This window comes from Oryx dammah, unplaced genomic scaffold (assembly GCF_014754425.2).
Source record: "Oryx dammah isolate SB20612 unplaced genomic scaffold, SCBI_Odam_1.1 HiC_scaffold_2, whole genome shotgun sequence".
Lineage (NCBI taxonomy): Eukaryota > Metazoa > Chordata > Mammalia > Artiodactyla > Bovidae > Oryx > Oryx dammah.
Genome location: NW_024070186.1, coordinates 133,884,247 through 133,897,897, shown reverse-complemented (window position 1 = coordinate 133,897,897; position 13,651 = coordinate 133,884,247). Strand labels below are relative to the sequence as shown.

At 38.0% G+C, this 13,651-nt stretch overlaps 1 long non-coding RNA gene across 3 annotated transcripts in view; it reads right to left on the bottom strand.

Annotated features, from left to right (window-relative positions):
- LOC120853385 overlaps window positions 1–13,651 on the bottom strand; it is a 64,458-nt gene that overhangs the window by 10,450 nt on the left and 40,357 nt on the right. For all 3 annotated transcript variants that reach the window (XR_005718773.1, XR_005718772.1, XR_005718771.1), the window contains one exon: window positions 503–647. This is a non-coding gene — a long non-coding RNA (uncharacterized LOC120853385). The remainder of the gene's footprint in view (window positions 1–502; window positions 648–13,651) is intronic.

The window sequence follows — 13,651 nt, the reverse complement described above, 5'->3', positions numbered from 1 at the left end:
TCATCTGCCACTTCTACCACTATCTATCTTTGCTTCAAAATTCTATTTTGGGCTTCCCAAATCAAATATAAACATTCTCATCCAGTGCTAAACATAGGAATACCACCATTTTCCATACGTATTTATTCAGTGGGGGTGGGGAGGGATCTACTTGAGAATGGTATCTAAGACAGAATTTATGCCTGGATCCAGGGGCCAGAACAGACTCAGGCCACAGAACCACCAAAAACAGCTCTGACAACAGAGGTGAGCACAAAAGACAATGTCCCTTAAATTAAAATTTGGCTTTTCCATCAGGTAAGTAAACAGAAGCCTAACTTGAAAGTGAAGAATTTTAAGAAGTTTAAGTGAGCTGCAACATCTGCAATTTTCAAAATTTTTTAACGGAATCACAAATAACAAAGAAACCAATAATCATGAAAAGTCTGGAGGTTAAAAAAAAAAGAACAAATTACTTCAAAGTTATTTCAAAAGCAGTTTCTTGGCACTGTCAGTGCCTTACCAACTTTTTGGGATGAAATGCTTGTGATAATGCACGCAGGAGCTGGAAATCTGGCCAAATTCTTCACATAGTAACTTCACTTCTCTACTTTTCTCCTGATACGAAGGCTGGATCCCTCCAGTGATATGTACCAACTTCACCAAAACTAAATAAAATACAAATGCACACAAGTAATGTCAGTGCTGAAGTGATGTGAACTGTGATAGGAGTTTTACTTTTTATAGTGTTCACCTGAAACAACTCCAAAGCCTCAATTCCATCATGGCTGGGTTTTAAAGGTTTAATCCTTTAGAGGGAAAGCCATCCATCCTGCTGTTTACCTGCAGGCAATGGAACACTGCAAAGCTCTATTATCTCAAAAGCACTTCTTTGGTTAATTCTCAAGACCTCATTTCTCAATCCAGCAGTGTGGTTGAGCAACTGCATGTGTTCTTCAGAATCAGAGTTACAGTCCGCAGGGAATCCAGATCGCAGGTTCCTTTTAAGTCCTTTTCTGTGTACTTTGAGACAAAACATTTGGAGGCATGACTCATGTAAACTATCACATATCTCAGAAAAAAAGCTTTTACTTAGCCAGAGGCAGTTGTGATAAAAGGAGCCAGTTTTGGTCTCCTTAAACATCTGTGAGTCATTTTCCCACCTAGATGTTAGAAGTTGTTATTTCCCACCCATCAAGAAGTCAGAAGTCCAGTGGCCTTTCTCTCCTTCCACCATCATTTCAAAAGCTGATTATATATTAATTGTTGACATTTGACTATGAATGATTTTAATCGTTATAATTGTCCTTGGGAAATTTGCATTTAAGCCTTGCTTCTAATTGTGTAAAAGTTATGTAAAAAATATTTTGTTCCTTATTAAGTTTAGGCATCATATAAAACTTGGCAATGATGAATTCTCATCATATTTCATGATCTTTTCTCTTACAGGAAAGAGGAAATAAGCAGAAGCCAGACTAGACTATGGCCATGACTGAGGGAGCCCAGAGCTGACAGAAAGCAGAATATTGTGGGTCCAGGCAGTGTGCACAACTTCCGTGCCCAGGGCTGGCCTACTCAGGCTTCACTCTCCAGCCCTGCACTTCCTCTCCTCTGCTGCTGCTGCTAAGTCGGGTCAGTCATGTCTGACTCTGTGTGACCCATAGACGGCAGCCCACCAGGCTCCCTGTCCTTGGGATTCTCCAGGCAAGAACACTGGAGTGGGTTGCCATTTCCTTCTCCAGTGCATGAAAGTGAAAAGTGAAAGTGAAGTCGCTCAGTCATGTCCAACTCTTAGCGTCCCCATGGACTCTTGCCTGGGAAATCCTCTCCTCCAGGGACCCATTATTCTTTTTCTCGAGAAACCAATATCTCAGTGATCCAAACCCATTTACAGTGGGGAGGGGTGGTGGTCAGAGCCGAGAATCTTTCATATAGAGTGAAGTAAGTCAGAAAGAGAAAAACAAATATCAGGTATTAATACATATATATGGAATCTAGATAAAAGGTATAGATGAATCTATTTGCAGGGCAGAAATAGAAGTGTAGTCATAGAGAATGAACATGTGGACATAGCAGGGGAAGGAGGTGGTAAGACAAACTGAGAGAGTAGTATTGACATATATATATTAACATGTGTAAAACAGATAACTAGTAAAGAAGCTGCCGTATTAACACAGGGAGCCCAGCTTGGTGCTCTGTGATGACCTAGAGGGGTGCGATGGGGCTGGAGGATCAAGGAGGGGAATATGTATGTGTATATATATATATAGCTGATTCATGTTGAGGCACAGCAGAAACTTACCCAGCATTGTAAATAAACTATATTCCAATTTAAAACATTTTAATTAAAAAAAATTTTTTTTTTACCCTGTGCTTTCTTCTTTCTTTCATGTTTATCTAAATTCCCAGGTACTTAGAGAGCACCGTGTCCACAGGGCCTAGAAGTTCTACTTCCTTCAATCCATCATTTCACAAATTACTCAACATGAAATTTCTTAGTTGTGTACAAAGGTCAGGAAGATTTCAGAATGAAAACAGTGACATTAATACAAGGAGGAAGAATGTAACCTAGTACCCTCAAACCCCAACAGTGAAGTGCACCCATATATTCCTCCTCCTCACCTTCTTCCCTACCTCCTCCCAACCTTGAAGAGCCAGAGAGAACCCAGTGGAGGAGAGTGCAAAGCTCAAAGCAGGAAAAGGGAGAAAACTCCACTGACAGAGCCCTCACCTCTTCTGCATCGTGGCTTAACTGTTGACCAGGCCAAAGCTGAGGGAGGTTGTTTAGCTCTAAAGTAGGATCCGGTATGAATACAATGGATGGAATCTGTCACTGATGTGAGTCAGTTTTTACATTTGAAAGCATCGGGGTTCTTTTATATTCAGAAAGAATAGAATAAGGAGATGAGTCTGAGATAGCAGATAGGGTAAAAAAAATTGAACTATTTCACTAAATCGTTCAAAGGGACAGAAGGAGAAACAAAAATAGTTGATCAGCATGCACCCTAAGGTCTGGTGCACACCACTTGAGGTAAGCAGTATTTAGTTTGTTTTCATTTAGAAGCACTATTTCAGGCACAACTGTCTATGCAGTATGATGACAATGGTGCTGATATTTATATTCTTTCCTCTGTCATTGGCTTTGGAGAAAGGAAGTGCACTCCGGAGACCCATATGTTGGGTATGTTGAATAAGGAGCCAAAAAGTGTTCAGCACAATAATGAGTGACACTGATAATTCATGTTAAAGATTGATGAAAGAGCAAAATATAACAAGAAAAAGAATATTTTTATTATAAAAACTCTATCCCCAGTTCAGAATGGAAACAGTCCCTGGGGAGTGCTTAGAGGAGGAGAGACAACATTTTGAGGAATTTGAGAATGAGCATTTTCTCTCTTTAAGTACAGAAAAGGAGACTGTAGAATTATTTGTGAGAATGGCCACAAGGCTGCTGTCAGAAGTACAGGGCGCCACCAGATGTCTTTCTCTAAACCAATGGATTCTAGGGATTTACCTCATAAAATAAAATTGTTAGGGGAAGCACACTGATTAAAACTGCCTACCCTAGCCAGGCACCATAGTAACCATTTGCACGAGCTGTTTTACTACAGGAGGTCCTGGTAAGGAACACGAAACTAATAAGCCTCCACCAACCAGAAGAGTTAGGGAAAGGTCAAAAGGAGACACCACATGTCCAACTATCTCCCAGAATCCTTCTCTCTGGCATCCATCTTGGCTGAACAAGGCGTACACCACCAGGAAGGGCTCTAAGTCAGAATAATTGGCTAAAGACAACCCGGAAACAAATCCCATCACCATAATACCCGAGAATGCAAGCCATATGACAGAGCTGTTCTCCTGGGTTTCCGTACCCTAATGCTCTCCACCTGGGTTCCCTTTCCCAAAAAAATCTCTTGCTTTGTCAGCACATGTGTCTCCTCAGACAATTCATTTCTGAGTGTTAGACGAGAGTCCAGTTTTGGGCCCTGGAAGGGGTCCCCTGCCTGCAACAAAATTACTACAGTTAAGACTCCAGTTCTGGTGACTTTAAAACATGCCAGCAAGTTCTTTCACAGTGTTCTCATCAATAAGCAGTCTAAATCTTCTTCCCTTGGATATACACTGACCTTGGTGATTCTTTTAAACAACAAAAGCATCAGTAATGCTACATGGATTTTGAGTCTCAGTCACAAAGAGATAAGACTTCCACCTAGCTCTTTCTTGGAACATGGACTCAGAGCTCTGAATGACCATGTGAGAATTCCAACATCTCTGAAGACACTGTACTGAAGAGAAACAGGAGAACACAGAGAGAGATGTATGAAAAGCCTCAGCTGTTAGAGTCTTGCCAGCTCAGGGGCAACAGGTGAATGAGAAGTTGCTAGATAATTCTGGTCCCAGTTACTGTACTGTTCCTAGAAGAAGAAACCATTCTAGGATTGTTGTTATTTATTCACTAAGTCATGGACTGTTTCCTGACAGGCTGCTCTGTACATGAGATTATCCAGGCAAGAATACTGGAGTGAGTTGCTACTTCCTTCTCCAGGAGATCTTCCCAACTCAGGCATAGAACTCACGTCTTGTGCATTGGCAAGTGGATTCTTTACAGTCTGTAAATATTTCAATTTAATTTGCACTTTCATAATTACTAGCTAGTTTAAACAGCTTTTCAGTTTGATGGTCCCTGGCTAATCATCACCCATTTGAGTATTTTGCCTATTTGTTATGGAATTGCTTGTGCTTTTTTCTTTCTAAATTCTTAGGAGTTTTTTTTGTTGTTGTTGTTTTTTTTACAGAATTTTGATACTAATCCTTTCAGCTTATATAGTTGCAAATATTGTCACTTTTTTTGTCACTTGTATTTTTAGTTTTTTAGTGAACCCAATGATAAAAGATTTTGGTTTTAATTTTTTCTTGAAATATAAAGTGTACAAATCTTAAGTGTACAGATCAATGAGTTTTTATATATCTATATACCTGAGAGTATATATAAGAGATGAGTGAAGCCGTGTAGGGCCACCCAAGATGGACAGGTCATGGTAGAGAGTTCTGACAAAACGTGGTCCACTGGAGAAGGGAATGGCAAACCAGTATTCTTATCTTGAGAACCCCATGAACAGCATGAAAAGGCAAAAAGATAGGACACTGAAAGATGAACTCCACAAGTCGGTAGGTGCCCAATATGTTACAGAGATCAGTGGAGAAATAACTCCAGAAAGAATGAAGAGATGGAGCCAAAGCAAAAACAACACCCAGTTGTGGATGTGACTGTTGATGGAAGTAAAGCCTGATGCTATAAAGAGCAATATTGCATAGGAACTTGGAATGTTAGGTCCATGAATCAAGGCAAATTGGAAGTGGTCAAACAGGAGACGGCAAGAGTGAACATCAACATTTTAGGAATCAGTGAACTAAAGTTGACTGGAATGGATGAATTTAAATCAGATCACCATTATATCTACTACTGTGGTCAAGAAGCCCTTAGAAGAAAAGGAGTAGCCATCATAGTCAATAAAAGAGTCTGAAATGCAGTTCTTGGATGCAGTCTCAAAAAGGACAGAACGATCTGCTCATTTCCAAGGCAAAGCATTCAATATCACAGTAATCCAAGTCTATGCCCTGACCAGGAACACTGAAGAAGCTGAAATTGAACGCTTCTATGAACACCTACAAGACCTTCTAGAACTAACACCCAAAAAGAGATGTCCTTTTCATTATAGGGAACTGGAATGCAAAAGTAGGAAATCAAGAGATATCTGGAATAACAGGCAAATTTGGCCTTGGAGTACAAAATGAAGCAGGCCAAGGGCTAACAGAGTTTTGCAAAGAGAATATACTGGTCATAGCAAACACCCTCTTCCAACAACACAAGAGAAGACTCTACAAATTGACATCACCAGACGGTCAATATTATATTTGATGATTATATTCTTTGCAGCTGAAGGTGCAGAAGCTCTATACAGTAAGCAAAACAAGACCTGGAGCTGACTGTGGCTCAGATCATGAACTCCTTATTGTCAAATTTAGTTTTAGATTGAAGAAAGTAGGGAAAACCACTAGACTGTTCAGGTAGGACCAAAATCAAATCCCTTATGATTATACACTTTAAGTGAGAAATAGAGTCAAGGGATTAGATTTGATAGAGTATCTGAAGAACTATGGTCAGAGGTTCATGACATCGTACAAGAGGCAGTGATCAAAACCATTCCCAAGAAAAAGATATAAAAAAGGCAAAATGGTTCTCTGTGTAGGCCTTACAAATAGCTGAGAAAAGAAGAGAAGTGAAAGGCAAAGGAAAAAAGAAAAGATATACTCATTTGAATACAGAGTTTCAAAGAATAACAAGGAGAGATAAGAAACCTTCCTCAGTGATCAATGCAAAGAAATAGAGGAAAATAATAGAATGGGAAAGACTAGAGATAATTTTCTTCAAGAAAATTAGCAATACCAAGGGAACATTTCATGCAAAGATGGGCACAATAAAGGACAGAAACAGTATGGGCCTAACAGAAGCAGAAGATATTAAGAAGAGGTAGCAAGAAAACACAGAAGAACTATACAAAAAAGATCTTTACAACCCAGATAATAATGATGGTGTGATCATTCATCTAGAGCTAGACATCCTGGAATGTGAAGTCAAGTGGGCCTTAGGAAGAATCATTACAAACAAAGCTAGAGGAGGTGATGAAATTCCAATTGAGCTATTTCAAATCCTAAAAGATGATACTGTGAAAGTGCTGCACTCAATATGCCAGCAAATTTGGAAAACTCAGCAGTGGCCACAAGACTAGAAAAGTCAGTTTGCATTCCAATCCCAAAGCAAGGCAATGCCAATGAATGTTAAACTACTGCACAATTGCACTCATCTCACACACTAGCAAAGTAATGCTTAAAATTCTCCAAGCCAGGCTTCAACAGTATGTAAACTGTAAATATTCAGATGTTCAAACTGGATTTAGCAAAGGCAGAGGAACCAGAGATCAAATTGCCAACATCCACTGGATCATCAAAAAAGCAAGAGAATTCCAGAAAAACATCTACTTCTGACTTACTGACTAAGTCAAAGCCTTTGACTGTGTGGATCACAACAACCTGTAGAAAATTCTTCAAGAGATGAGAATACTACACCAACCTAACCTGTCTCCTGAGAAATAAGTATGCAGGTCAAGAAGCAACAGTACTGGACATGAAACAACTGGTTCCAAATAGGAAAAGGAGTACGTCAAGGCTGTATATTGTCTCCCTGCTTATTTAACTTATATGCAGAATACATCATGAGAAACGCCGGGCTGGAAGAAGCACAAGCTGGAATCAAGATTGCCGGGAGAAATATCAATAACCTCAGATATGCAGATGACACCACCCTTATGGCAGAAAGTGAAGAGGAACTAAAGAGCCTCTTGATGAAAGTGAAAGAGGAGAGTGAAAAAGTTGGCTTAAAGCTCAACATTCAGGAAACGAAGATCATGGCATCCAGTCCCATCACTTCATGGCAAATAGATGGGGAAACAGTGGAAACAGTGTCAGACTTTATTTTCTGGGCTCCAAAATCACTGCAGGTGGTGACTGCAGCCATGAAATTAAAAGATGCTTACTCCTCAGATGGAAACTTATGACCAACCTGGACAGCATATTCAAAAGCAGAGACATTACTTTGCCAAGAAAGGTCCATCTAGTCAAGGCTATGGTTTTTCCAGTAGTCATGTATGGATGTGAGAGTTGGACTGTGAAGAAAGCTGAGCGCCGAAGAATTGATGCTTTTGAACTGTGGTGTTGGAGAAGACTCTTGAGAGTCCCTTGGACTGAAAGGAGATCCAATTAGTCCATTCTAAAGGAGATCAGTCCTGGGATTTCTTTGGAAGGACTGATGTTGAAGCTGAAACTCCAATACTTTGGCCACCTGATGCGAAGAGCTGCCTCATTTGAAAAGACCCTGATTCTGGGAAAGATTGAGGGCAGGAGGAGAAGGGGATGACAGAGGATGAGATGGTTGGATGGCATCACCGACTCAATGGACATGAGTTTGGGTAGACTCCAGCAGTTGGTGATGGTCAAGGAAGCCTGGTGTGCTGCAGTTCATGGGGTGGCAAAGAGTCGGACATCAACTGAGCGATTGAACTGAACCTATATGAATTTTTGTTGGCAAAGTGATGTCTTTACTTTTTTATATGCTGTCAAGATTTGCCATAGCTTTTCTTTCAAAAGCAAGCATCTTTTACTTTCATGGCTGCAGTCACCACCTGCAATGATTTTGGAGCCCAAGAAAATAGTCTGTCACTGTTTCTACCTTTTCCCCATCGATTTGCCATGAAGTGATGGAACTGGATGTCATGATCTTAGTTTTTGGAATGTTTTAAGCCAGCTCTTTCATGCTTCGCTTTCACCTTCATCAAGAAGCTCTTCAGTTTTCTTCAATTTCTGCTCCTAGAGTGATATCATCTGCATATCTAAGGTTATTGATATTTCTCCTGGCAATCACGATTCCAGCTTGTGATTCATCCAGCCTGACATTTCACATAATGTACTCTGCATGCAAGTTAAATAAGCAGGGCAACAGTACACACTTGGTATGTCAGTTCTTTAATTTTAGATACTCTAGTGGGAGAAAAGTGCTCATTGTGGTTTTAATGTTTGCATTTCCTCAATGATATTGAAGGCATTTGAATATGCTTACTTGTTACTCTTTTATAGTTTCTGCTTGTCTTGTTTACAAAATTATTTTATACTCTAATACCATAAAAGCTTTTTCTTTAAAAATATTTAGCTTTCTATTTGTAGTATATAATATACTTGGAACATATTTTTGTACATGGTGAGAAGGTTTATAGGTATAACTATGGAAACATTACAGTGCCATTTATTGATAGTCCATTCTTGTTCTACTGGTTTGGAATGCTTTCTTTGTTTTGCTTACAATAGTTTTACAATAACGTGCAATTAATACAATGTCAGAGATAGGTCAAAAAGAGAAAAGACAAAACCATTAGAACTCATATAAACAGACCTGTGTAGCTCTAAAAACTCAGCATATGACTTTTGATGATCTTTCTTTTTCATTCCTATTTCATTTCACTAAATTTCTAATCTTTATTATATTCTATGTGGCTGCTTTCTGTTTTAATTCTCTCTAACTTCTCTAACTTCTTTAGTTGAATGTCTCAATCATCATTTATCACTCTGATTCCTTTTCAAATGAATTTAAGCTCAAACATTTCCTTTAGTGCTTTAACAGCATCTTGCAAGTTTTGTTATATAATGTATTCATTGTTTTCCAGTACTAAATACTTTCTAATTTACATTTGATTTTTATTTTGGCCCATGAATAATTTAGAAATGTATTGTGATAATTTCCTAATATATAAAGCATTTTGATTCTATTTTTGTATTAAAGATATTAATTTTTATTTACCTTATTATTTTTATTTGTTTACCTGGTCAGGGAATATTATCTTTATAATATTGATGTGCTTGCATCTTTAAGACTTTTTCAGGATGAGAATATAATTAATTTTGGTATATTCCATGTTTTCTTGAAAAGAACATATAGTTTTTAAATATTGAGTACAGGTTCTATAAAATTCCATGGGTTAGGGAGGTTAATTGAAATGCTCAAGTCTTCTACAGTCTAATTAATATTTCATTGGCTTAATATATTATTAACTGAATTGGGCTTAAAATTCTCCATTATACTTGATAGAAAAATGGAAATAAACACATATATTTTGAGACTATATTATCAGTGCATACTAGTTCAAGATTGTTATAGTGTTCTGGTGAATTGTTTATTTTACCTATCTGTTATTATTATAAACAAGGGAGCACATTTTTTCCTAAAAGTTCAATTTGATATTATTATTATATTACTATTATAATAAAATTTTATTATTTATGTAAAAATATTATATATAATTATATTATTATTTTATTAAAACCATATTTTTCTTATTGTTTCCATTTCTTTCATGATTTCAAATAATTTCTTTTTCAGTCTTTTCAGATTGTTCTACTAAACAAAGTTCTGGAGATTCTGCTCCTCTCTTTAGTCATCTCGTGTTTTGTCATTTTTGTGTGGATTTCTGTGTGACCTCGATTATGTAGTCTAATTCTAGGGTGATTTTGCAAAGGCTTGGGCAAGATAGTCAAGAGTATCCCCAGCATGGGGATCTCTTTTTGGAGAGAGTTTTTTCTGTTAATCTCTCATTTTGGAGTTTCAGGGTCAGCTATAGAGTATAAATTTGACTTCTTAACTTGTAAAATGATTAACTAGAGATTTTGATTTCTCAGAAAAGACTATTATTGCTGTGTTTCACTTTTATTTTCACTCAGGTCTTAGAGAAATCTCCTTTGTTGCTGGATACGGATTTTCCCCCTTATTATATTGTTTCTCTCAATAGCATAGCTCTTCAAGGGTCTTGGCTTTTGTAGTGATATTGGCTCAAAAGGCTCATAAGACCCCAGGCCTCGTGTTCATTTGTCATGTGAATCTTAAAATTCAGCTCACTGGTTTCTACCAGAATTGAGATCTGCATAAACTGCACGGTGAGTTAGTGCACTTAGCACTGCAATGATAGCTGCCTTTCAAGTCTGGGCACCTAGGCACTTCCCTTTCTTCTTCTGAACTCATTTGTGTATTTACAAATTATTTTATCCACGTTCGCAAAAGGAGGAGAATCACATATTTGTTTATTTTAATTAGGAGGCTTTCTGGAATCATCCTCCTTACCTGTTACATATTGAAATTTAAGAGGTATACCTAATTCCCTATTTCCACACTGAAATACAAACTATTATAACTGTAAGAAGGGATTTTACATGGTGGCAAAGAATAAGGATTGCAGAAATTATCTACAAAGTGGGCTTCCCTGGTAGCTGAGCTTGTAAAGAATCCGCCTGCAATGCAGGAGACCCCAGTTCGATTCCTGGGTCACCCCGGTTCAATTCCTGGGTTGGGAAGATCCCCTGGAGAAGGGGTAGGCTACCCACAACAGTATTCTTGGACTTCCCTAGTGGCTCAGGTGGTAAAGAATCTGCCTGCAATGCAGGAGTTCAATCTACCAGTTCAATCTACCAGTATTCTTGGGCTTCCCTGGTGGCTCAGATGATAAAGAATCTGCCTGCAGTGCAGGAGAGAACTGGGTTCAGTCCCTGGGTTGGGAAGATCCCCTGCAGAAGGGAACAGCTACCCACTCCAAAATTCTGGCCTGGAGAATTCCTTTGACAGAGGAGCCTGGCAAGCTATAGTCTACAAAGTATGTTCCAAATTATATAAAATAAAAAAGTGTTCAAAATGTATTTTGTTCCAATATTTCATTCATACTCGAGGTGGTACAAATTGGACTCAGTATTTTAATATATTTATATACATATTAATTAATACAGTTAGAATAGAAACATATAGTTACACATTATCGGTTAAGTGCCCAGCTTGAACTAGTAACTACTTTCAAGTATATAACATATGTGTTCTGTGATTTCATTTTACTATGTTCCTAAAAAATGCAATTTGAAAAAATGATAAACTGAAAACACTATAGGAAACATACATGCAAAAATGAATGAAAATCTGTTTCATTCCTATTCATTATTTTAATCAGCTTTTCAAAACAAAAACATGAATCTATTTTCCTGCAATGTATTATTAGTGAAGTATGAAAGCAGAATTATAAAGGAGGAGAGAGAAAATTTCTAGGATGACTGACTCTGTCTTGCTTCCAGGCAGACAAAGGAATATATGGCCCAAATGAGATTTCAAGAACTGCTAGATTTTTGATTCTTAAATTGTTTCTAATATGTTCTAACAACTAAACTATTTAAACTGCCACTTCCTAGTCAGTATTAACTTTTGCAAGAAAAGGATTTTCTTGCAAATTTTTTTTCAAAATTATTGAATAATTTGTTTCACAAAATGCTTTGAGCTTCACATAAGAAAGTTAATGTGCATCTTGATTCCTTTTTCTATTACAGGTACTTAATCTCTGCTAGCAATGGCACACCACTCCAGTACTCTTGCCTGGAAAATCCCATGGACGGAGGAGCCTGGTAGGCTGCAGTCCATGGGGTCGCATAGAGTCGGACACAACTGAGCGACTTCACTTTCACTTTTTACTTGCATGCATTGGAGAAGGAAATGGCAACCCACTCCAGTGTTCTTGCCTGGAGAATCCCAGGGATGGAGGAGCCTGGTGGGCTGCCGTCTATGGGGTCGCACAGAGTCAGACACGACTGAAGTGATTTATCAGCAATCCACAGGAAAACTTCAACCCACTTCTCCTAGAGTAGGTATCTGACAAATGATTATATGGAATTAAGGCACTGGGGATAGGAACACAACAAAACTAACTGGACTATGAAGTCTATATCCCTGACCTCATTAACTTCATAATCTAACTTCAAAACATGCTCAGCTGTAACTTGTGGAACAACTTACAGTGCACTAAGAAAGTCTGTGTGAATCAGATCACTCTCAGCTGAGCAGGGGGAGCAAGAAGGCTCAAAATTACATTTACTCCAAACAAATAATTCTGTACACTAGTCGGACACCTAGACAACTACAAGTCACATGTCAGCACAATGGGGGTGATAATTAAATGATGAGGTATTACAGTGGTTAGTAGTCCAGACTGCCTTAGAAGACGTTCAACAAACATCGGCATGATCCCACATAATCATTATATTGTGTCTCAAGATCTTTCCAGATGTGTTTTCAAGATCAAATGATATTTCAAAAAATGGCTACAAATTAGATGCTGGAAAATTAGTGATCTTTACAAGCAAAAATTTATCATTACTATCTAATGCTTTTATAGTAAAATTTTCCTAAAACACAACACACTTAAAAAATGTTCTTATTCATTGTCTCATTACTTCTTCAATAAAACCCTGTATGCGAGATAGCAAAAGAGACATAGATGTATAGAACAGTCTTTTGGACTCTGTGGGAGAGGGAGAGGGTGGGATGATTTGGGAGAATGGCATTGAAACATGTATAATATCATATATGAAATGAATCACCAGTCCAGGTTCGATGCATGATACTGGATGCTTGGGGCTGGTGCACTGGGATGACCCAGAGGGATGGTACGGGGAGGGAGGAGGGAGGGGGGTTCAGGATGGGGAACATGTGTATACCTGTGGCAGATTCATGTTGATGTATGACAAAACCAATGCAATATTGTAAAGTAATTAACCTCCAATTAAAATAAATACATTTATATTAAAAAATAAATAAATAAATGAAATTTAAAAAATAAAGTTCAGTAAACAGTATGATTACTTTTCTCTCATAGAGATAGTAATGTAAATTTATGAAATAAGGAAAGAAATTAGAACCACCCAAATTTTCCAATTATTTCAAGTCAGATGATAATCATTTTTATTCAATGATTTTCAAATGATTCCCTGGCTCAGTCCACATGGCTTTTATCAGCCTCTGCACCTATTTACACAGACACAGAAACACATAAACCAAATGACAAAGGGAAGGGAAAGCTATAATTTTAAAAGATCACACACACACACACACACACACACACGCGCGCGCGCGCACACACACCACACTCTTCACCCAACATTAACTGGAATGGATCAGTGATAGGAGACCTGTTAAAGAAGTCACGAGAAAAGGAAGTACAACTACTAAGCAAAAGAAAAAGCTGATGGGAATTTTAGGAAA